Source organism: Choloepus didactylus, chromosome 1, assembly GCF_015220235.1.
Source record: "Choloepus didactylus isolate mChoDid1 chromosome 1, mChoDid1.pri, whole genome shotgun sequence".
In the NCBI taxonomy this organism is placed as follows: Eukaryota; Metazoa; Chordata; class Mammalia; order Pilosa; family Megalonychidae; genus Choloepus; species Choloepus didactylus.
The window spans coordinates 86,243,752-86,270,242 of record NC_051307.1 but is presented as its reverse complement, the minus strand read 5'-3'; the positions used below and the strand labels follow the sequence as shown (position 1 = coordinate 86,270,242).

Sequence of the window (26,491 nt, the reverse complement as noted above, 5' to 3'; positions counted from 1 at the left end):
AGCTTCTCTTGGGAAGGTGGAGGAATGCAGGTTAGAAGTGAAAAAAAGAGAATAGAAAATGTTTATTTTCTAAGGAAGAAGAGAAATGGGAGAGAATGCGGGATTGAACTGAGAGATAAGGAAGGGGGTACCATCTGAAGAATTTATTTGTGTTTGCTTTTTTTTTTTGGGTAAAAATTGTTCTAAAACATTTTAGTGTTGAATATGATTTTTGATCACTTTTTATAATATCATGAATATGTCATGAATATCAGTTACTCTGTTCTGTTGAAAGATATATAAATAGCCCCTTTCTAAAATACAGCAGCTTAAGAACATTTAATATAATCATGTGGAAACTTCTTAATAGTGAATTTCATCTTTTACTTGTGTGTGTGAGCATGTTTCCCCACCCTCTCCGAACTCATTAATGTGGTGGTTCCTGCAAATGTGCTACACCTAGGTAACTGAACTGGGAAATCCCTATTATTAATCAGTAGTTTGTAAGAAGGGTCTGAGGGTTGTTTCCATAAAGCTTAAGCTGTGAAAAATGTGGTTTTCTACTGATTTTTCGCTTAAGGATGGAGAGTTCAATAATTACATTGCTCTAGAATTCCAGCTCCATCACCTACCTTGAACAAATGATTTACTTTCAAAACTTAACTTTCTTCACCATCAAAAAGGTGATAATAATAGTACCTATCTCTCATAGGGCCATTGTTGGGGTTGAATGAACCATCATGCATGAAAATCACAGTGTGGCATAGAGTGGGTAATATTTAATACATGTTAGCTGTTATTTTTTCCCTGCCTCCAGGATTTTTATTTTCCAAGCTTGATGTTTCTGGGAATCTTCATTATTAGAGGGTGTTACTATATTTGAAAAAAGAAATCTATACTATAGATTCGTTTGTGTTAGGGAGGGCAAGGAGAATTTGCAGCATATATAAACAAGGAAATTTATTTCTTGAGTGAGATGGATTGGTTGTCATAGCTGTTTAGGAAAGGGTTTTTTTTAAAGGCGTTTGGAAGCATTGCATTTGTTGAGTTGATTCTGTAATCTTTTTCTTTTTGGACTGACTCTAAGAAATATAAAGGATGACCTAGAATTACTGTATGGGATATTTTACTTCGGGTGTGTATATGTCTGGAGGGTGGGTAGAGGTTATGGATTAGCTATTTTAAGTTAAGAAATTAATGTAACCTGGTGAGGCTCATGGATATTGCAGGTTTAGTATTGGAACTACTAGGTAGTAGTAGTTTAAACCAGGACAGTACACGGAGAGCAGGAAGTTAGGGTGTGTGCCATGGTCTGAGAAAGCCTATATTCACCTTGTTATGAGACTTGTGCTTTTAAAAGAGAGAGAAAACTAAATTATCGAGGGTCTTTGATAACCATCAATTCAGTCATTCTTTTCTTCCTTCTGTCAAGTAAATTGTACCATCCTTTTAAACATTTTAGACTCCTTTTGAGAATCTGCACTTTTTTGGTGTAGTAAAATTATTAATGAACAAAAAATTCTGATTCGTAGTTTTTGTGAATGTGTGAATGCATTTTTAAGGCAGCCTTCTCCATTGAACTTCCCTAACACCTACAGACCCCTTTATAAAGGAGAGGAGCATTAGTATGTTTAAAAATAGTAAACTAAATAGTTTCCATTTGTGAATTTATCTGGATGTGTTAATAGGGTTTAAAATTAAATGCTCCTAAAACCCACACAGAAATTTTCACTTGTTTAAAATGCCACAAAACAGATTTTAGTTTTATTGATAACTAGTTTAGTAAAAAGGCCATGTTGTTAAATTCAGGAGTGACTCAATAAATTATTAAAGGTTTCATTATTAAAGTGCCTTTTTAAAAGATACTTTCTATATTCAAGGCTCTCTGTGTCTGCATTCATACCAAATGATTCTTGAGAGTCTTGTGTCTTTCCTTGATTACAAAACTACCCTTCCAGCAATAGAGTTTATTGGGTTGGTGGTGATAGGTCAGTGATTTGACTATTAAAGCAATACTAGTTTGCCATATAAGGGAAAAGAAGAGATGGGATCTTTGTAGTCTGTTGAAATATATTAGATATTTGTCATTGGAGTAAACTGTTGTACTGTTTGCGGAAGGTGTTGAGTTTATATGGTTTAGTATTTTTGAATTGTTGAAATAAGATATGTTTGCCTTGTATTAAAAAGTTGCTCTTACGAAATATTGTTTTTAAAAATTAAAAATCATGGTAACTCAGAAAATTTAGAAACCCCTGAAATTTCCCTTATCTCCAATTTTGTTTAGCCATGAAAGAGCTGAACATTTCTCCCTCCCCTTTAAATTCAGTGTGTTACTATAATGTGATGGTTGTTTTTCACAAACCCGTCGTGTTATCCCAAGTTGCATTTAGATTTTTAATGGTCTTAAGCTGCTGTGATTTTAGGAAAGTAGGGGGTTGGCAGTGGCTTTTAGTAGATGGTTTTTCAGATTTCCAATCACAAAGCAGTTTTTCATGTAAGAATTTAATAGAAAGTTTCTTTTTTTTTCCCTATCTGTAAAACCTAAACCACATTGAGCAGTTCAGCATTTGATGACATAAATCTACTGTTAGCATCAGATTAAATGGATTTGCCTTATCATCATTGCTGTAATTAGTGTATAGGTTAGCTATTGCTGTATAACAAATTACTGCAAGACTAGGCTTAAAAGAACCATCATTTTTTATTGCTCATGAGTCTTTGGATTAACTGGGTAATTCTGTTGATCTGGGCTAGGTTTAGCAGATCTTGACTGGAATGCTCATGTGTCTGTGGCTTAGCTAATGGATTGGCTGGGGTTAGGTGGTCTAGGGTGGCCTCATTTACATGTCTTTAGTTGACTGGCTTTCATTTAGGGCAACAGGGTGACTAAACCATGTGTTTTCTGGATATGTAGCAGGCTGGCTTCAGCTTGTTCCATGGTGGCTAAAAGCTGGTGTCCAAGAGAGAGGAGTGGAAGCATTGCTTTTTCTTTTAAATTTATTTTTCATTTTTCTGTTTTTATTGTGATAACGTGCATCGATGTAAAATTTCCCATTTAACCACTTTGTATGTACAATTCATTGATATTAATGACATAACAATATGGTGCTACTAATAGCACCATCTGTTATCAAAACTTTTTTATTACTTCAGACCGAAACCCATTAAGAATTAACTTCCCATTCTTTCCCTCATTTCCCCCAGCCACTGGTAACCTATAATTTACCTTCTGTCTCTCTATTTGCCTGATCTAGGTATTTCATATAAGTGAAATTCTACAATATTTATCCTTTTGTATCTGGCTTATTTCACTCAACAGGCTTATCCATGTTGAAGCATGTATCATAAGTTCATTTCTTTTTATGGCTAAATAAATACTCTGTTGTATGTGTATACTACATTTTGCTTATCTTTTTATCTGTTGATGGCCACTTGGGGTGCTTCCACCTTTTAACTGTTGTGAATGATACTGCTGTGAACGTTGGTGTACAGATGTCTTTTAATTCTTTGGGGTATATACGTAGAAGTGGGATTGCTAGGCCATTAGGTCATTCTATGTTTAATTTTCTGAGGAATCACCAAACTTTTTTGTTATGGCTGAACTGTTTTACATTCTCACCAACAATGTATGAATGGTCCTGTTTCTTCACATCCTCACCAACACTTGTTATTTTCTGTTCTTTTGTGTGTGTGTGTGTGTGTGTGTTTTAAATATATAAATAATAGCCATTTTGGTGGGTATGAAGTGATATTTCATTGTGGTTTTTTGATTTGCATTTCCCTAATGGCTAATGATGTTTAGCATCTTTTCATGTGCTTATTGGCCAATTATATATCTTCTTTGGAGAAACGTTTATCAAGTACTTGGCCCAATTTTTAATTGGGTTATCTTTTTGTTGTTGAGTTGTGGGAGTTCTTTATGTATTCTGGATCCCCTATTAGGTACATTATTTGCAACTATTTTCTGTCATTCTATACATTATCTTTTTACCTTCTTAATGTTTTCTGGTGCACAGTAGTTTTTAATTCTGATGAAGTGCAATATTTGTTTTTTTCTTTTGTTGCATATGCTTTTGTGTCATATCTAAAAATCCATAGCCTAATAGAATGTCCTGAAGATTTTTCCCTATGTTTCCTTATCAGACTTAATAGTTTTAGCTCTTATATTTTAGTCATTGATACATGTTGAGTTAATTTTAGTATATAATGTGAGGTACGGGGTCCAGTTTCATCTGTTTACATGTGGACATTTCAGTTTTCCAGCACCATTTGTTGAAAATAAAATTCTTTTCCCATTGAGTGGACTTGGCATCAAAAGTCAATTGACCATAGATGTGTAGGTTTATTTCTGAGCTCTCAGTTCTGTTGCATTGGCCTATTTGTCTGTCCTTATTCCAGTACCGCACTGTTTTGATTACTGTAGCTTTATAGTAAATTTTGAAATCGTGAAAAGTGAATCCCCCAACTTGGTTCTTTTTCAAGATGATTTTGGCTATTCAGGGCCCCTTGCCCATTCCATATAAATCTGATGATTGGCTTTCCACTTACGCAAAAAAGGCTTCTAGAATTTTGATCAGAATTGCGTGGAGCCTATAAATTGCTTTGAGTAGTATTGACATCTTAATACTATTACGTTTTCCAATCTATCAATACAGGATGTCTTTCCATTTAATGTCTTTCAACAGTGTACAAGGCTTTTACATCCTTGGTTAAAATTCTTTTCCTAGATAATTTATTTTTTGGTTGTTATTGTATATGGAATTGCTTCCTTAATTTCCTTTTCAGATTATTCATTGCTGGTATATAAAAACATAATGATTTTTATATGTTGATTTTATATTCTGCAACTTTGTTGAATTCATTTATTAGTTCTAGTAGTTTTCTTACGGGTTGTTTGAAATTTTCTCTATAGAATACCATGTCATCTGAAAATAAAGATAGTTTTACATTTTCCTTTTCAATCTGGATGCCTTTTATTCCTTTTTCATCCCCAGTTCTCTGGCTAGAGTTTCCAGTATAATGTTGAAAAGCAGTGTGGAAGCTGGCATCTTGTCTTTTTCCTTATCTTAGGAGGAAAGCTTTCATCTTTAACCACTGAGTATTATGTTAGTGGTGGGTTTTTTATAAATGCTCTTTATCATGTTAACGAAGTTCCCTCATGTCTTAGTTTCCTGATTGTTATCACAAGAACTCTGAAATGGGTAAGTTAAACAATGGGAATATTAGCTCACAGTGTTGAGGATAGAAGTCCAAAATCGAGGTGTCAGCAAGATGACGCTTTTTCCCTAAAGACTGTGGCTGCTGGTGATGCTGGGGTCCTGGCTTTTCCGTCACATGGCACTGGACCTGGTAATGTCTCTTTCTTTCTGGGTTCCATTCGCTTCTAGTTTCTTGCCCTTCTCATGACTTTCTTTATGTTATGAATTTCATTCTGTTTATAAAGTATTCCAGTAATCCAGATTAAAGCTCAGCCTGATTAAGTTTGCGACACCTTAATTAAAAATAACACCTTCAGAAGGTCCTGTTTACAGAGAGTTCACACCTGTCAAACTGAATTAAGAACATGTTTTTTTCTAGGGGACATAATTCAACCTACCATACCTTCTAGTCCTACTTTTCTAAATATTTTTGATATGAAAGGGTGTTGGTTGTCATTTGCCTTTTTTGCATCAGTTTAGATGGTTCGTGTGGTTTTTTTCCCCTTCATTCTATTAATGTGGTATATTACACTGACTTACTTTTGTTGAACTACCCTTGCATTCCTTAGATAAATCCTGCTTGGTTATCGTGTATAATCCTTTTAATGTGCTGTTCGGTTCTTTGCTAGTCTTTTGTTGAAGATTTTTTTTTATCTGTATTCATAAAGGGTATATAGGTCTGTAATTTTCTTTTCTTGTGATGTCTTTATTTGGCTTTGATATTAAGGTAATGCTGGCTGCATAGAATGAGTTAAGAAGTGTTCTCTACTCTGATTTTTTTTGGAAAAACACTCAAGGTTTCTGGAGGCCTAAACTCAGAACTGGTATTAGGTCACTTTCACTGCCTTTTCTTGGCCAAAGCAGGTCACCAGTACAGTTCAGATTTAAGAGGTAGGGAAAGATTCAAAGTCACATTGAGAAGGTTGTAGATACAGGAGACCTGAAAGAATTGGGAGAACTTTTGCAGTCGATCTCCCACATTTCGTATAGTGCTTTATATAATGAATCATATAATTAAAAAAAATCTTTACTAGTGAAAAAGCAGAAATCCACTTCACGAGTAGCTGTGCTATGCATAAAACAGTGTTTATTTTATTTCTTATACTGTTAACGCTTCCCACATAATGAAAATTGGATCCTTTAATTAAAAGTTATGTCAATTTTTAGTTAAGAAAGGTGGGGAAGAGGTGTCTAAAATTGTCTGCTATTGTCTAGTTTAATTTGATAACATTTTTATGCCTGTCTTTGATGGCTTTTAATAATCTGTTTTCTTATGGCCTATTTAGTTTTATTTCCCAGTTCTGGTCTCTGGTTTGCCCACCAATTTTCTCCCTGTCATTTTTAAAAAATTGAGGTTAAATTCACATACACTTTTTGAAGTGTAACATTCAGTGGCATTTAGTACATTGACATTGTTGTGCAATCACCACATTTGAGTTGTGAAATGTTATTACCCCCAAAGAAACTCCCATACCCATTAAGCAGTCACTCCCCATTCTTTCCTCCCCCCCAGCCCCTGGCTGCCACCAATGTGCTTTCTGTCTCAGTGGATTTACCTATTCTGGGCTGGCATTTGTTTATGTGTGCATCTGTTTATGTTCTTTCTGCTTACAGTGTCCTGAATTCTTCTGGACCTCTTCAGTGTTTGGCCCATAATTTATTTCTTCCTCACAAAGATTGTATCCTATAGTTTAACTTAGCTCCAGTGACCCTTAGTACTGTTCTCCAGTAAAAGTGTTCTTCTGTAGTTCACATTGTTTCCTCTCCATCTTCTCTGCTGAGTGCTTTCCCCCCTTTTGGGATCTTGGAGTTATGTACCCTAGAAAAACATGTTCTTAATCCTAATCCATTCCTGTAAGTGTGAGCTCATTGTAAATGGGACCTTTCGATGAAGTTACTTCATTTAAGGTGTGGTCCATCTGAATCAGGATACGTCTTAATCCTATTTATGGTAGCTTTATAGGGAAGGCTACAGAGAGAGAAAGCCACAGAGAATACCAGAAGCTGGAAGTGATTGGAACCCAGAAGAGAAAGGAGAAGACACCACCAGGTGTATTGCCATGTGACAGAAAAGCCAAGGGACTCCAAAGATTGCCAGCCAGCCAGAAGGATACCATGCCTGGGAGGAAGCAAGTCTTCTATCCTCTGAAACTGAGCTAATAAATTCCTGTTTTAAAGCCAGTCCAATGTATTGTATTTGTTTTAGCAGTTAAGAAACCAAAACAGTTTTTGGTACCAGAAAGTGGGGTGCTTCTGTTGAAAATACCTAACATGGTGAAATTGTCTTGGGAGATTTGGGCAAAGGGTAGAGGCTGGAAGAATTGCAAGAGCTCATAAATGAGTCAGAGCTAAAGAGAAAGTTTATGATGTCTTAGAGAGTACATAATTCATCATGAACAGAATGGTGGTAGAATTATGGACATTAATGATAATTCTGGTGAGGCCTTAAAAGGAAATGATGAATGTGTCATTGAATATTGGAAGGAAGTCAGTCCTTGTTATGAAGTGGCAGAGAATTTGAAGAAATTGAGTTCTCATGTTGGATGGAAGGCAGAACTGAAAGCAGTGAACTTGGCTACTTAACTGAGGAGCTTTCCAGGTTAAGTGGAAGATACAGCCTGGTTTCTCCTTGCAGCTTATGGTAAAATGAGGAAGAGCAACTGAGGGTTTAACTGTTAAGCACAAGGAAATCAGCAATTAATAGTTTGGAAAATTCTCAACACATCTTGATAGAATGCTTTGAGGCTAGGGCCCGAAGCAGCTTTATCAGAGACTTCCCTGAGCTGCTGGGAAGTGATTCCCAAAGGACAGGGCTCCATGTGAGGGTTTAACTGAACAACTCTTTGCTAAAGAGGATATGGCTGAACATGGGTCATTCTAAAAATACTAAGTTAGTCTGTGTGTACCTGAGAGCAGAAACGGAGTGTTACTGGTGCCATTAGCTGTTAACTATACTGTTTCTTTACTGGGTTAATTGGCTTGTTTGTAGTACAACGTGCCAATTCTGTTAGGATTTTTAGTCGTAGGAGGAGGAGGAGGGAACTCCTGTTTAATACTTTCAGTGTGCTTTTGTGCCAAGTATTATTCTAAGCAGAGTACATGAATTAACTTATTTAATCCCTATAACAACCCTATGAGATATACCCTGTTATCCCTATTTTACAGATGAGGAGCCTGCGGCACAGGGAAGTGAAATAAACTTGTCTAAGGTAAGCTAGTGAGTGGTACAGCCAGAATTCAACCCAAGTTTCCTGGCTCTAGAGTATATCTCTTAGTCATTATGCTAGACTTTCTCTGTATGGACAATGAAACAATTTCGAGTGCACAATTCTTGCTATTCTTTCTGTTCCCCTCTAACAGAATCTCTCATGGGGTTTGGGGAAAGGAAAAAGTACTGAATGGTTAAAGGAATTTTTTTTTAAAAGATATATATATCCCATTTTATATTTATCATGATTAGTTGTAGAACTTCTTTTTAGCACCATTCTATTTTTTATCTTTTAATGGGAGTTCATTCAAGAGTGTTTTTTTCTTTTGCCTTAACTTGTCTCTGTCTAGTAGGTGCTTAATAAATGAATAGGTTTAAACAAAAAACTATGAGGTAACAGGCAAGTGCATTACAGTTGGAAAATTAAATAAATATAATGAAAACTTAATATCATGTGTCTGGTTCTATAAGATGTAATTTTATTTACCTGTGAAGACATATGTCTCTAATCCTGGAAGTATGTTACTAATTATAGCAATGAAGAGGAAGTAATCATTGGAGCTGGTTGGGGGTTGGTCTTCCAGGTGTTGCTTTTAGTAGGCTTAAAATAACACTTGGAAGTACAACTCTTATTCAGTAAATGGCATAAAGCTTAAGTGCTCAGCTCAGTGAATATACCATCACTTGGATTAAGCTAAGTATAGAATATTTCCATCATCATTCCAGAAGGTTTTCTTGTGTCCCATTCTAGCCAATAAATACTCCACTGGTTATGTTGATTTATTGTTTTAAATTGCATTTATTGACACTTGGCATATATTTGTTTGTCATTCTTTATTGGAATGAAAACTTCGTGAGGACAGGGACTTCGTTTTGTTCACTGTTTATTCCTTTGCTTAGCATAGTTCCTGACTGTGTAAATGCTCAACAGCTATTTGCTGAATAAATTAATTTAAAAATACTAATTGTCCACTGTGTACCATGTTCTGTGTAATAGATGCTGAGAATAGATGATAAACTTCGGTTGTAGAATGAGGTTGATAGCATGATGCTTAGACCGGTTTTACCACAAGGATTCTGAACTGTGCCAATAGTGGGCTTAGTGTGTGTTTTAGGTGTTTGGCATCACCTTAGTGGAAAAGATAAAAATTCTGTTTGCTTATCTTGATTTGGCATAAGAAAACTTCTCAAAAATTATGGCTTAGACTTTTTGGGTGGTAAATGACTGTAGTATTCTGAGTCCTACTCCTGTCTGTTAAGTTTAACTCTCTCATTTTACATTTGAGGACACTGGGGTGCAAAGAAGTCATGTTAAGTGCTAGACTAATACATAGCAGTTGTTGAGTTTGGGTCTGTCCTGATTATATACAAAGTATTATGTTAAATGCATGCCCTGTAATATAAAGCATTTGTAATAGTGACTCACACTAGAGTTATGGTAGGTTATTAATAATATTGAAGAACAACTGAAATGTTTTAAATACTTCCAATTCACTGATAAGTCTAGGCCTTTATATTCTAGGGAAATAAAAATGGTATTAATCTTAGCATGAATAAACAACACTCTTGGACAACTATAGTTTCTATCATAATTGATGCCTTTTTGGCAAAAGCACTTTTACATAAGGTAGTTTAATGACTGACCATACAATCATCATTTAAAGAGAATATAGTCTAAAACACTGAGTGCTTACTGCATTCTATGTGCTAGGTATATTTTCTAAAATCAGTAAGTAGCATTAAATAGCTTAAGACTAAAGGTTAGGAGGCGGGGCAAGATGGCAGACTGGTGAGCTGTATGTTTTAGTTACTCCTCCAGGAAAGTAGGTAGAAAGCCAGGAACTGCGTGGACTGGACACCACACAGCAATATGACTTTGGGCATACTTCATAAAACACTCATGAAAACGTGGAACTGCTGAGATCAGCGAAATCTGTAAGTTTTTGCGGCCAGGGGACCCGCGCCCCTCCCTGCCAGGCTCAGTCCCGTGGGAGGAGGGGCTGTCAGCTCCCGGAAGGAGAAGGGAGAACTGCAGTGGCAGCCCTTATCGGAAACTCATTCTGCTGATCCAAACTCCAACCATAGATAGACGGAGACCAGACACCAGAGAATCTGAGAGCAGCCAGCCCAGCAGAGAGGAGACAGGCATAGAAAAAAAACAACACGAAAAACTCCAAAATAAAAGCGGAGGATTTTTGGAGTTCTGGTGAACATAGAAAGGGGAAGGGCAGAGCTCAGGCCCCAGCTCAGGCCCTGAGGCGCATATGCAAATCCCGAAGAAAAGCTGATATCTCTGCCCTGTGGACCTTTCCTTAATGGCCCTGGTTGCTTTGTCTCTTAGCATTTCAATAACCCATTAGATCTCTGAGGAAGGCCCTTTTTTTTTTTTTTTTAAATCCTTTTTTCTTTTGCTAAAACAATTACTCTAAGAAGCCCAATACAGAGAGCTTCAAAGACTTGCAATTTGGGCAGGTCAAGTCAAGAGCAGAACTAGGAGAGCTCTGAGACAAAACGCAATAATCCAGTGGCTGAGAAAATTCACTAACCACCACAACTTCCCAAGAAAAGGGGGGTGTCCGCTCACAGTCATCATCCTGGTGGACAGGAAACACTCCTGCCCATCGCCAGCACCATAGCCCAGAACTGCCCCAGACAACCCAGTGTGACGGAAGTGCTTCAAATAACAGGCACACACCACAAAACTGGGCGTGTACATTAGCCTTCCCTGCAACCTCAGCTGATTGTCCCAGAGTTGGGAAGGTAGAGCAGTGTGAATTAACAAAGCCCCATTCAGCCATCATTTCAGCAGACTGGGAGCCTCCCTACACAGCCCAGCAGCCCAGATCTGCCCTGGGGGGACGGCACTCACCTGTGACATAGCACAGTCATCCCTCAACAGAGGACCCGGGGTGCACGGCCTGGAAGAGGGGCCCACTTGCAAGTCTCAGGAGCCATACGCCAATACCAAGGACTTGTGGGTCAGTGGCAGAGACAAACTGTGGCAGGACTGAACTGAAGGATTAGACTATTGCAGCAGCTTTAAAACTCTAGGATCACCAGGGAGATTTGATTGTTAGGGCCACCCCCCCCGACTGCCCAGAAACACGCCCCATATACAGGGCAGGCAATACCAACTACACACGCAAGCTTGGTACACCAATTGGACCCCACAAGACTCACTCCCCCACTCACCAAAAAGGCTAAGCAGGGGAGAACTGGCTTGTGGAGAACAGGTGGCTCGTGGACGCCACCTGCTGGTTAGTTAGAGAAAGTGTACTCCACGAAGCTGTAGATCCGATAAATTAGAGATAAGGACTTCAATTGGTCTACAAATCCTAAAAGAACCCTATCAAGTTCAACAAATGCCACGAGGCCAAAAACAACAGAAAATTATAAAGCATATGCAAAAACCAGACGATATGGATAACCCAAGCCCAAGCACCCAAATCAAAAGATCAGAAGAGACACAGCACCTAGAGCAGCTACTCAAAGAACTAAAGATGAACAATGAGACCATAGTACGGGAGACAAAGGAAATCAAGAAGACCCTAGAAGAGCATAAAGAAGACATTGCAAGACTAAATAAAAAAATGGATGATCTTATGGAAATTAAAGAAAATGTTGACCAAATTAAAAACATTCTGGACACTCATAGTACAAGACTAGAGGAAGTTGAACAACGAATCAGTGACCTCGAAGATGACAGAATGGAAAATGAAAGCATAAAAGAAAGAATGGGGAAAAAAATTGAAAAAATCGAAATGGACCTCAGGGATATGATAGATAATATGAAATGTCCAAATATAAGACTCATTGGTGTCCCAGAAGGGGAAGAAAAGGGTAAAGGTCTAGGAAGAGTATTCAAAGAAATTGTTGGGGAAAACTTCCCAAATCTTCTAAACAACATAAATACACAAATCATAAATGCTCAGCGAACCCCAAATAGAATAAATCCAAATAAACCCACTCCGAGACATATACTGATCACACTGTCAAACACAGAAGAGAAGGAGCAAGTTCTGAAAGCAGCAAGAGAAAAGCAATTCACCACATACAAAGGAAACAGCATAAGACTAAGTAGTGACTACTCAGCAGCCACCATGGAGGCGAGAAGGCAGTGGCACGATATATTTAAAATTCTGAGTGAGAAAAATTTCCAGCCAAGAATACTTTATCCAGCAAAGCTCTCCTTCAAATTTGAGGGAGAGCTTAAATTTTTCACACACAAACAAATGCTGAGAGAATTTGCTAACAAGAGACCTGCCCTACTGGAGATACTAAAGGGAGCCCTACAGACAGAGAAATAAAGAAAGGACAGAGAGACTTGGAGAAAGGTTCAGTACTAAAGAGATTCGGTATGGGTACAATAAAGGATATTAATAGACAGAGGGGAAAAATATGACAAACATAAACCAAAGGATAAGATGGCTGATTCAAGAAATGCCTTCACGGTTATAACGTTGAATGTAAATGGATTAAACTCCCCAATTAAAAGATACAGATTCGCAGAATGGATCAAAAAAAATGAACCATCAATATGTTGCATACAAGAGACTCATCTTAGACACAGGGACACAAAGAAACTGAAAGTGAAAGGATGGAAAAAAATATTTCATGCAAGCTACAGCCAAAAGAAAGCAGGTGTAGCAATATTAATCTCAGATAAAATAGACTTCAAATGCAGGGATGTTTTGAGAGACAAAGAAGGCCACTACATACTAATAAAAGGGGCAATTCAGCAAGAAGAAATAACAATCGTAAATGTCTATGCACCCAATCAAGGTGCCACAAAATACATGAGAGAAACACTGGCAAAACTAAAGGAAGCAATTGATGTTTCCACAATAATTGTGGGAGACTTCAACACATCACTCTCTCCTATAGATAGATCAACCAGACAGAAGACCAATAAGGAAATTGAAAACCTAAACAATCTGATAAATGAATTAGATTTAACAGACATATACAGGACATTACATCCCAAATCACCAGGATACACATACTTTTCTAGTGCTCATGGAACTTTCTCCAGAATAGATCATATGCTGCGACATAAAACAAGCCTCAATAAATTTAAAAAGATTGAAATTATTCAAAGCACATTCTCTGACCACAATGGAATACAATTAGAAGTCAATAACCATCAGAGACTTAGAAAATTCACAAATACCTGGAGGTTAAACAACACACTCCTAAACAATCAGTGGGTTAAAGAAGAAATAGCAAGAGAAATTGCTAAATATATAGAGACGAATGAAAATGAGAGCACAACATACCAAAACCTATGGGATGCAGCAAAAGCAGTGCTAAGGGGGAAATTTACAGCACTAAACGCATATATTAAAAAGGAAGAAAGAGCCAAAATCAAAGAACTAATGGATCAACTGAAGAAGCTAGAAAATGAACAGCAAACCAATCCTAAACCAAGTACAAGAAAAGAAATAACAAGGATTAAAGCAGAAATAAATGACATAGAGAACAAAAAAACAATAGAGAGGATAAATATCACCAAAAGTTGGTTCTTTGAGAAGAGCAACAAGATTGACAAGCCCCTAGCTAGACTGACAAAATCAAAAAGAGAGAAGACCCATATCAACAAAATAATGAATGAAAAAGGTGACATAACTGCAGATCCTGAAGAAATTAAAAACATTATAAGAGGATACTATGAACAACTGTATGGCAACAAACTGGATAATGTAGAGGAAATGGACAATTTCCTGGAAACATATGAACAACCTAGACTGACCAGAGAAGAAATAGAAGACCTCAACCAACCCATCACAAGCAAAGAGATCCAATCAGTCATCAAAAATCTTCCCAGAAATAAATGCCCAGGGCCAGATGGCTTCACAGGGGAATTCTACCAAACTTTCCAGAAAGAACTGACACCAATCTTACTCAAACTCTTTCAAAACATTGAAGAAAATGGAACACTACCTAACTCATTTTATGAAGCTAACATCAATCTAATACCAAAACCAGGCAAAGATGCTACAAAAAAGGAAAACTACCGGCCAATCTCCCTAATGAATATAGATGCAAAAATCCTCAACAAAATACTTGCAAATCGAATCCAAAGACACATTGAAAAAATCATACACCATGACCAAGTGGGGTTTATTCCAGGCATGCAAGGATGGTTCAACATAAGAAAATCAATCAATGTATTACAACACATTAACAAGTCAAAAGGGAAAAATCAATTGATCATCTCAATAGATGCTGAAAAAGCATTTGACAAAATCCAACATCCCTTTTTGATAGAAACACTTCAAAAGGTAGGAATTGAAGGAAACTTCCTCAACATGATAAAGAGCATATATGAAAAACCCACAGCCAGCATAGTACTCAATGGTGAGAGACTGAAAGCCTTCCCTCTAAGATCAGGAACAAGACAAGGATGCCCGCTATCACCACTGTTATTCAGCATTGTGCTGGAAGTGCTAGCCAGGGCAATCCGGCAAGACAAAGAAATAAAAGGCATCCAGATTGGAAAAGAAGAAGTAAAACTGTCACTGTTTGCAGATGATATGATCTTATATCCAGAAAACCCTGAGAAATCGACGATACAGATACTAGAGCTAATAAACAAATTTAGCAAAGTAGCGGGATACAAGGTTAATGCACATAAGTCAGTAATGTTTCTATATGCTAGAAATGAACAAACTGAAGAGACACTCAAGAAAAAGATACCATTTTCAATAGCAACTAAAAAAATCAAGTACCTAGGAATCAACTTAACCAAAGATGTAAAAGACCTATACAAAGAAAACTACATAACTCTACTAAAAGAAATAGAAGGGGTCCTTAAAAGATGGAAAAATATTCCATGTTCATGGATAGGAAGACTAAATGTCATTAAGATGTCAATTCTACCCAAACTCATCTACAGATTCAATGCAATCCCAATCAAAATTCCAACAACCTACTTTGCAGACTTGGAAAAGCTAGTTATCAAATTTATTTGGAAAGGGAAGATGCCTCGAATTGCTAAAGACACTCTAAAAAAGAAAAACGAAGTGGGAGGACTTACACTCCCTGACTTTGAAGCTTATTATAAAGCCACAGTTGTCAAAACAGCATGGTACTGGCACAAAGATAGACATATAGATCAATGGAATCGAATTGAGAATTCGGAGATAGACCCTCAGATCTATGGCCAACTGATCTTTGATAAGGCCCCCAAAGTCACTGAACTGAGTCATAATGGTCTTTTCAACAAATGGGGCTGGGAGAGTTGGATATCCATATCCAAAAGAATGAAAGAGGACCCCTACCTCACCCCCTACACAAAAATTAACTCAAAATGGACCAAAGATCTCAATATAAAAGAAAGTACCATAAAACTCCTAGAAGATAATGTAGGAAAACATCTTCAAGACCTTGTATTAGGCGGCCACTTCCTAGACTTTACACCCAAAGCACAAGCAACAAAAGAGAAAATAGATAAATGGGAACTCCTCAAGCTTAGAAGTTTCTGCACCTCAAAGGAATTTCTCAAAAAGGTAAAGAGGCAGCCAACTCAATGGGAAAAAATTTTTGGAAACCATGTATCTGACAAAAGACTGATATCTTGCATATATAAAGAAATCCTACAACTCAGTGACAGTAGTACAGTCAGCCCAATTATAAAATGGGCAAAAGATATGAAAAGACAGTTCTCTGAAGAGGAAATACAAATGGCCAAGAAACACATGAAAAAATGTTCAGCTTCATTAGCTATTAGAGAGATGCAAATTAAGACCACAATGAGATACCATCTAACACCGGTTAGAATGGCTGCCATTAAACAAACAGGAAACTACAAATGCTGGAGGGGATGTGGAGAAATTGGAACTCTTATTCACTGTTGGTGGGACTGTATAATGGTTCAGCCACTCTGGAAGTCAGTCTGGCAGTTCGTTAGAAAACTAGATATAGAGTTACCATTCGACCCAGCGATTGCACTTCTCGGTATATACCCGGAAGATCGGAAAGCAGTGACACGAACAGATATCTGCACGCCAATGTTCATAGCAGCATTATTCACAATTGCCAAAAGATGGAAACAGCCCAAATGTCCTTCAACAGATGAGTGGATAAATAAAATGTGGTATATACACATGATGGGATACTACGCGGCAGTAAGAAGGAACGATCTCGTGAAACATATGACAACATGGATGAACCTTGAAGACATAATGCTAAGTGAAATAAGCCAGGCACAAAAAGAGAAATATTATATGCTACCACTAATGTGAACTTTGAAAAATGTAAAACAAATGGTTTATAATGTAGAATGTAGGGGAACTAGCAATAGAGAGCAATTAAGGAAGGGGGAACAATAATCCAAGAAGAACAGATAAGCTATTTAACATTCTGGGGATGCCCAGGAATGACTATGGTCTGTTAATTTCTGATGGATATAGTAGGAGCAAGTTCACAGAAATGTTGCTATATTAGGTAACTTTCTTGGGGTAAAGTAGGAACATGTTGGAAGTTAAGCAGTTATCTTAGGTTAGTTGTCTTTTTCTTACTCCCTTATTATGGTCTCTTTGAAATGTTCTTTTATTGTATGTTTGTTTTCTTTTTAACTTTTTTTTCATACAGTTGATTTAAAAAAGAAGGGAAAGTTAAAAAAAAAAAAAAAAAAAACAAGGGAAAAAAAAAAGATGCAGTGCCCCCTTGAGGAGCCTGTGGAGAATACAGGGGTATTCGCCTACCCCACCTCCATGGTTGCTAACATGACCACAGACATAGGGGACTGGTGGTTTGATGGGTTGGGCCCTCTACCACAGGTTTTACCCTTGGGAAGACGGTTGCTGCAAAGGAGAGGCTAGCCTCCCTATGGTTGTGCCTAAGAGCCTCCTCCCGAATGCCTCTTTGTTGCTCAGATGTGGCCCTGTCTCTCTAGCTAAGCCAACTTGAAAGATGAAATCACTGCCCTCCCCCCTACGTGGGATCAGACACCCATGGGAGTGAATCTCCCTGGCAACGTGGAATATGACTCCTGGGGAGGAATGTAGACCTGGCATCGTGGGACGGAGAACATCTTCTTGACCAAAAGGGGGATGTGAGAGGAAATGAAATAAGCTTCAGTGGCAGAGAGAATCCAAAAGGAGCCGAGAGGTCACTCTGGTGGGCACTCTTACGCACACTTTAGACAACCCTTTTTAGGTTCTAAAGAATTGGGATAGGTGGTGGTGGATACCTGAAACTGTGAAACTACAACCCAGAACCCATGAATCTCGAAGACAGTTGTATAAAAATGTAGCTTATGAGGGGTGACAAGGGGATTGGGAAAGCCATAAGGACCACACTCCACTTTGTCTAGTTTATGGATGGATGAGTAGAAAAATAGGGGAAGGAAACAAACAGACAGAGGTACCCAGTTTTCTTTTTTACTTCAATTGCTCTTTTTCACTCTAATTATTATTCTTGTTATTCTTGTGTGTGTGCTAATGAAGGTGTCAGGGATTGATTTGGGTGATGAATGTGCAACTATGTAATGGTACTGTGAACAATCGAAAGTACGATTTGTTTTGTATGACTGCGTGGTATATCAATATATCTCAGTAAAATGAAGATTAAAAAAAAAAAGACATAATGCTGAGCAAAATAAGCCAGGCACAAAAAGAGAGATATTGTATGTTACCACTAATGTGAATTCTATGAAAAATGTACAATGTTTTATACTGTAGAATGTAGTGGACCTAGAGATACCAATAGTGGAGGGGGAATGATAATCTAATAAGAACAGATAAACTATGGAGGGTAATCTCAATGTTATGGAAATGCTCAGGAATGATTATGGTTTGTAAACTTTCTTGGATATAGGAAGATCATGTTGGAAGCAATAGAGTTATTTTAGGTTTTTTTTTTCTCTTATTCCTTTGTTTTCTTAGGGGTTGTTAATTTTCTTGGGGTATGGTAGGAACATGTTGGAAGCAATGTAGTTATTTTAGATTATTTGTTTTTCTTACTCCTCTGTTTGGACATGGTTGATTAATTTTCTTGGGGTATGGTAGGAACATATTGGAAGCAAAGTAGTTATTTTAGGTTATTTGTTTTCCTTAATCCATTGCTTTGTTTGAAATGTTGTGGGGTTTTTTTGGTTGTTGTTTGCCTGTTTGTTTTTAATTTTTTGATAAACAAAGTTAAAAAATTGAAAATAAAATCAGTATAAAAATGGGAGTAAAAACTGAGTGACAAATGGGGTGGGATGGGGGGATGGTTTGGGTATTCTCTTTTCACGTTTGTTTTTTGTTCTTGTTCTGATTCTTTCTTCTGTAAGGAAAATGTTCAGGAATGGATTGTGGTGATGAACGCATAACTATGTGATCATACTGTGAACAGTTGATTGTATACCATGATGAATGTGTGGTTTGTGAGTGTGTTTCAGGAAAACTGAATTAAAAACAAAAAAAAAAAAGTATTAAAGACCTATATGCAAGAGCTGAAACTACAAAACTTGAGGAGTAAACATAGATGTAAATCTTCATGATCATGGATTAAGAAGTAATTTTTTAGATATGACATCAAGAGCACAAGGAACAAAAGAAAAAAATAAACAAACTGGACATCATCAAAACTAAAAATATTTTTGACCCAAAAGACTATCAGGAAAGAGAAAAGACAGCCCACAGGGAGAAAATATTTGCACATTATGTATCAGATAAGGGACTTATATCTAAAAAATATAAAGAAGTCTTAGAATTCAATAATAAAAAGACAATTTTAAAAAATGGGTGTCTTAGTTTGCGTGAGCTGCTATCACAAATATTGCAAAATGGATTGGCTTAAATGGTAGAATTTTGTTGGTTTACAGTTTTGAGACGGGGAGAAGTTCAAATTCGAGATATTGGCAAGGCTTGGTCTCTCCCCAGACTGTGTAGTGTCTTCTTCTGGCTGTTGGCACTCCTTGGAATTCTTTGGCTTTCCTATCATATGGTGATATCCTCTCTATTCTCTTCATTCCTGCTGCTTCTTGTTGCCTCTTTATAAAGCCTCCGGTAATCAGGATTAACATCCACTGTTCATTCAACTGGGCCACATGTTCACTAAAAAAACCATCTTCAGAAATTCTGTTTACAGTGGGTTTGTACCTACAGGGATGCAGCTTAAGATTAAGAACATATCTAAATTGGGTATGTATTTCAGTCTACTACAATGGGCAAAGAATCTGAATCGATACTTCTTCAAAGATTTACAAATGTCAAATAAAGGTGTTCAGTATCATTAGTCATGAGGAAAATACAGTTCAAAACCAGAATGAGATACCACTTCACACCCACTATGTCAAAAAGACATATAATAACCAGTATTGGGGATAATATAGAGAAATTAGAACCCCCATGCATTGCTGGGTGGGAATGTCAAATGATACACTCTGGAAAATAGTCTAGCTGTTCCTCACGTGGTTACACATAGTGTTAACATACAATCAAGCAGTTCCACTCCTACGTATATATATCCAAGAGAACTGAAACCATATGTTCACACAAAACTTGTACATGAATGTTCATAGCAACATTATTCATAATAACCAGAAAGTCCACTAGTGGAAGAATAAACAAGATGTAGTATCCAATCAAAAGGAATTAAATACTGAAACACGCTGCAACATGGATGAACCTGGAAAACATTATGCTAAGTGAAAGAAGCCAAGCACAGAAGACCATGTTTTGTTATGATTTCATTTATATGAAATGTCCAGAGATAGTTCACCCACAGAGAGAGAAAGATTATTATTTGCCTGGGGCTGTTGGGGGTGGGAGAATTGGGGAGTGAATGCTAAGGGATGAGTGATTTCCTTTTGGGGTAGTGAAAATGGTCTGAAATTGATTGTAATGATAAATGCATGACTGTGAATATACTAAAAGTCATTGAATTGTATGCTTTAAATGTTGAATTCTATGGTTTGTGAATTATGACTCAGTAAAGTGATGAAATACATTCTCGTTCATAATCTGTTTTTTTAAGGGTAGGGAACATACATTCTAGTGAAGTATACACACATCATAAATATTTAAATAAATAACATGAGATGCTATAAAATAGAAATACATAAGTTGCCAAATGGATGGTATAGATCAGTGCTAATCAGAAATACAGTGCGAGTCACATGTAAAATAATTAATTTTACTTAACCCAGTATATTAAAAATATGATTTGAACATGTAATCCTTATAAAAGTTACTGTGATAATTTTACTTTTTTATTTTTTCAGTAACTCTGAAAATCTGGTATATATTTCACACTTACAGCACATCTTAATTCACACTAGCCACTTTCATGTGCTCAGTAGTCACATGTAGTTAGTGACTGTTGTATTGGACGGCTCAAGTAGAGACAATCAGTGTGAACCCAAAAGGAGGAATGATCATTGTGGTACAGAATGGTTAGGAAAAGTCATAGAGGAGATGGTACTTGAGTTTATTTTGTTCATTAATTTATTCATTCATTTATTGATTCAGTCATTTGTCCAACAAATATTTGAGTTCTTACTGTATACAAAACTATAGGGAAAAATACATATCTCCTGATGGACTGTACATTGAACAACTAATTATACAGTTATATTACATTGCTTAAGAAGTAATTGGTAGAAAGAGTTTAGAGTTAAATATTCCCTGCTAAAACCAAGGATGATGATAACTGCATTGTGGCAGTTGGAGTTGGTGAAATATGGTGAGTCACATTCCCAACACTGTGCTTGTTGTTAAGTGTTTAATAGTAGTTTTCTTCTCTTTTCTCACATCACCCTCCACCCATTTATTCCATTGTCGAATGCATGAATGGGGGTTGGTGAAGAGAGGCCTAGGAGGTGGCACAGTCAAAAATCAATCTGGCTACCCATGAATGAGCTCCTCTACTTGAATCCTCACTCCTGTTTCACCAGAGGATCCCTGTTCCCTGGACCCCAAACTTAGGTTTGTGCTACTAATACTAAAGCCTACTTAACCTGTGTTGATTAGGTTTTTGTGGCTAATTAAAGCATCAGCTTTTTATAGAAATTTTTGTCTAAGTTTCATTCCAAGTAACTGTTTTATTAGTGAAAATTTGGAACACAGCTAAATTAGTTACTGTCTTTCTCCTGCTTCTTAAGGTAAGAAAGTGTTTTAGGATAGTTTTGTCAAGTATTGAAATAAAAAATATTTTCCGATAACAATTTTTGCAAAATTCTAGACCTGTTGCATTTCTGAGTACTCTTCTTATTGGACAAATTGATTCTGTTTATTGATATTATACATAGTGCTTAATGATTATATAAATAAGAAATCAACCATATACTCTTATTTTCTGATTACTTTGGTCAGTTTCCTAGAAAGGAAAATACTGGGTCAAGGTGTAGGACTTTGATGTTGTTTTGACCATTGCTGCTTTTAAGAAAACTATGTTTTGTTAATGAAAACAAGATTTCTTATATTTAAATATATTTGTACACACACATTTGTGGGTATGACATTATTCTATAAGCAGTGGTTGATTTGTATAATAACACCTACAATAACATATCCTACAGATACTCTTCAGCTGATATGTTGACGTCTACTACTGGCGTTCCTAAACTTCTTCAGTTCTCTCCTACAATTTACCTTTCACTGCTCTTGTTGTAGCAGAAATCTTCTCCTCGATTCTAGCAAATACTCTTTCTCTAATCATTACCTTTTCTTTTCTACCATTCCTTGCTTGATATTTGGGAATAATTTTAAGGCTCTTGATGCATGTATTGGCAGTTGAATTCTAGGAAGGCTTTATTAGTTTACACCTTCACTCTCAGCATTTGAGTTTTACTGTTTCCTTGATAACCTGGAGTGTTTACTCTTAATGTTTTAATATATACTTATTTGCTAGGTGAAATATGGTAGGTATATTTGGGTATGGGATGGGGGAAATGACTGAAATAAATTCTTCCTTTCCCAACCTGTAACTGAGTGAAAATTGGAAGTTGAAAACTAGGCTGTAAAACCCAGTGTTTGACATTTATCACCTTGATTTGGCTGTTATGGAATTGTATACCCTAAGAACTGAAAGAGTTATAAATTCATATTATTTAGCCTTTTCAGTTTACAAACAAGAAAACTTAGACCTAGAAAGGAGATTCCTTGACTTCCCCAAGGTAATTAATTAGAGAGTGGTAGAAGCTTGGACTAGTTCTTCCTTACTAGTCTGTTTGTTTTCCCATAGATTTTTTAAATGCATTCTGTAGGAAGTAAAAAGTCGGGGTATAAACCAAAAATAAAATACTACTGGCATTTGTATTTACCTATGTTGTTACCCTCATCTGCGCTCTTTATTCCTTCTTGTGGCTTTAATCTCTTTGTCTATTGTCCTTTCCTTTCACTCTTCAGAGCTCTCTTTAACATGTCCTGTAGGATCCTTGTAGTAGTGGTGGTGAATTCCCTCAGCTTTTATTTATCTGGAAAGTCTAAAATCTTCCTCATTTTTTTTTTTTAAGTAGTAACACACTTTTTTTTTTTTTTTTTAAATTAAAAGTAGACAGTGGTCTGACAGTAAAAAGGCTGCTTATGAAATACTGTTGAACTTACAGGATGTTAAATCCTTAGAACTAAGGTTTTCCTCAGAAAAAAATTAATGGAAACATCATTTGCTTTTCAGACTTGATATTTGCTCCTGTGAAAGGTAGCTTTACACAAATACTAAATTTAAAAAAACAACACAAAACCTTAGGACACAATAATTGCTTTTATTTTGGTATGAATGCACATTTTAGCATTTAGTGGTCCTGAACAGAGAAGTGGGAAAATGCAACAATTTGTCAAGAAGTCAACCTGCCAGTTTCAGGGATCTGCCGTTACTCACCAAGTTCTTTGTTAATTCCTGCTAAGGATTGTGAGAGGCACAGCATCAAAACCAAAGAATGCACCGAGTTTTTGTTCTGGTTGTCAGTTCCAAACTAGACCCAAATGGATTGCAAGAATGATCAAATGAGAGCCTTGCTTGTTTAAAACTTCTTCAATTTTTAAAAGCAAAAGCAATTAAAAGAAAAGAAAACAGTTCATTCAGAGGGATTGTGTGCTTACAAGTATCTTCATGTGATCTTTCTCCAAGTTTAACCACCAAAGACTTTGAGAGCTGGTAGATCTGAATAAACTTAGTGACTCTTCTTTTCACTGTATCAAAACCTGAGCTAAAAAAATACGCATCAGCTGATGATGACAGCAGAGGGTGGCATGGCTGAGGACCCAGTTTTCATTTCCCAGGCTGGTGGAGAGTAAAGAAATGTGGTTCCAAAACTAAATGAGGCAGATCAGAGACTCTTTCCAACATTACCTGATGGCTTCTGGCTAAAGCAAGGAAATGTCATATAGAAAGCGTTGGTTGGTGATGATACAGGAAGGGACTTCAGGAGCAAGAAGAGAAAAACAGCACACTTCAATAAAGGGGTGGGAGGTGGGACATATGGGAAAGCCCTAAAAAAATTCCTCACCAAAGACCAATTTCAGAGGGGAGCAGAGGGGGTTACAATCTGTTCTTTGGCTAAGGGTGGTAGTGGAGAGTGGGGGAAGGACAATGGCTTGGAAGGGGGGGTAGTCATTTAAGACTTGAAAAAAAAAACCAAACAAAAAAAAACCCGAGGGGTGCAGATGAGGCACTCTCACACACCCAGCAATAGTCCCACATTATGTGACCTGAAACCCTTTACATCTTTTCTAATAAGCCACTCCAATCTGGAGGGTTGTTGCAGGGAGAGAAGGTAGGAGGAATGCCTGGGGAGGTAAAGGGAGAGAAAGCCGAGACCCCAGGCCATGTAATCAGCAGCAAGGTGATTGTGTGTTGTGTCTTTTCACTATTGAATTAGATGTGCTCCACTGATTATGGTGTAGACCAATTTAAATATACTTTCTTGATCCCAGAAGTTCAACTGTGTGGACAGTGGTCACATTTAAACGGTATGATTTGTTATAGCACAACTTACATGTTTCAAACAGACAAAAAATTAGTATCATTTAAAGTAACTTAAGATAGAATGTCTTTGAATGGGAGCTTCCTTTCCAGTACTTTGAGGTCTACAAGATGGATCTAGAAAATTTACTTCTGTGGAAATGAAGACTGCTTAAATTGCATGGGGGTTGAGGGAGGGCCTGTGGTTTTTCTTTTTGATTTATTGCTGTAATACTGTGCTTCAGGTGGCTGAGGCAGTTTCATATTTTCTTTAGACATCAGAAGGCACCAAAGCTCTTGCAGAACAACTTTGATGCTATATGAATTCTGCCATTTTGCTAGCACTGATATGGCTCTTGGGTCCACCACTCCATTTGAACTGTTAACTCCATTCATATTAATTTTTGTTACAAATCTTACAAAGGACTGGGGGGTGCTTGTCCACATTCTGTTTTAAGGCTGTATATTTGTTTTTCATAAATTGTTCTTGGAGACCCAATTATCATCCCTCTCCATCTTCTAAGTGTCATGTCTTTGCCATCTTTTAGATTCCAGATAACTGTGTAATCTCCTTTCTGGCCACCTTTGAGTTCTTCTAACAGTTGGAAACTGTAAGGGACTTTTACTCCTGATTCTGTGGTGGCTGCCTTCTTGCATCACTGTCACTCCTCTCCCCTCCATTTTGAAAGATACTTTTTCAGGTTATAGAATTCTTAGTTGGTGTTTTAGTTTCCTAGGCTGCTCAGAGCAATACCATGAAATGATTTTGGCTTAGACAACAGGAATTTATTTGCCTACAGTTAAAGTCTGGGAAAATGTCCAAATCAAGACATCATCAAGGTGATGCTTGATTGACCCTTGGTTCATCTGCCACATGGCAAGGCACATGGCAGTGTCTGATGGTTTCACCCTTCTCTTCTAGGTTTCATTGATTTCACGTTCTTTATTCTGTGGTTTTCTCTTTCTCTGTATTCATTATATTTATAAAGACTCTAATAATAGGATTAAGACCCATCCTGAGTGAGGTAAGTCACACCTTAACTGAAGTAGCCTCATCAAAGGATCCTACTTACAATGGGTTCACACCCACAGAATGGATTAGATTTCAGAACTTGTTTTGCTGGGGTATATATAGCTTAAATACACTACAGTTGGAAATTTTTTAATTTCAACACTTTAAATACGTCATGCCACTGCCTTCTTGCCTCCGTGGTTCCTGGTGAGAAAGCACTTAAATTTATTGAGGCTCCCTTGTATGTGACACTTTGTTTTCTTGTGCAGCTTTCAGAATTCTCTCTTTATCTTTCACATTCTGTTGTTTGATTGTAATCTGTACTGGTGTGGATCTGTTTGGATTTACCTGTTTGGAGTTTGTTGAGCGCCTTGGATGTAATCATTCGTGTCTTTTGTTAAATTTGCGAAGTTATCAGCCATTCTTTCTTTGATTATTCTCTCTGTTCCTTTCTTTCTTCTGGGATTCCCACAATATGTATGTCGGGATGCTTGATGTGTCCCGTAGCTTCCTCAGAGGCTGTTCACTTTTCTTCTTTTTACTTCTCAAACAGAATTATTTCATTTGTCTCATCTTCAAAAGTTCACTAACTCTTCTGCCAACTCCAGTCTGCTGTTGGACCCCTCTGGGGAATTTTCAATTTCTGTTACTGTGTCGTTAGCTCTATTTGTTCCCTTTTCATAAATTCCATCTCTTTCTTGATGTTCTGTTTGTGTTTGTCTTTTGTTTTCCTGATCCTCTAGTTCTTTGTTCATGTTTTCCTTTAGTTCTTTTTTTTTTTTAATCTTCATTTTATTGAGATGCATTCACATACCACGCAGTCATACAAAACAAATCGTACATTCGATTGTTCACAGTACCATTACATAGTTGTACATTCATCACCTAAATCAATCCCTGACACCTTCATTAGCACACACACACAAATAATAAGTATAATAATTAAAGTGAAAAAGAGCAATTGAAGTGAAAAAGAACACTGGGTACCTTTGTCTGTTTGTTTGTTTGTTTCCTTCCCCTATTTTTCTACTCATCCATCCATAAACTAGACAAAGTGGAGTGTGGTCCTTATGGTTTTCCCAATCCCATTGTCACTCCTCATAAGCTACATTTTTATACAATTGTCTTCAAGATTCATGGGTTCTGGGTTGTAGTTTGATAGTTTCAGGTATCCACCACCAGCTACCCCAATTCTTTTTTTTT

General features: G+C 37.0%; 1 protein-coding gene and 1 pseudogene across 3 annotated transcripts in view; one reads left to right on the top strand and one right to left on the bottom strand.

The window, feature by feature from the left end:
* GSK3B (glycogen synthase kinase 3 beta) overlaps window positions 1-26,491 on the top strand; it is a 280,899-nt gene that overhangs the window by 41,205 nt on the left and 213,203 nt on the right. The gene's annotated exons all lie outside the window — the stretch shown is intronic.
* Window positions 24,424-25,673, bottom strand: LOC119509772 (annotated as a pseudogene).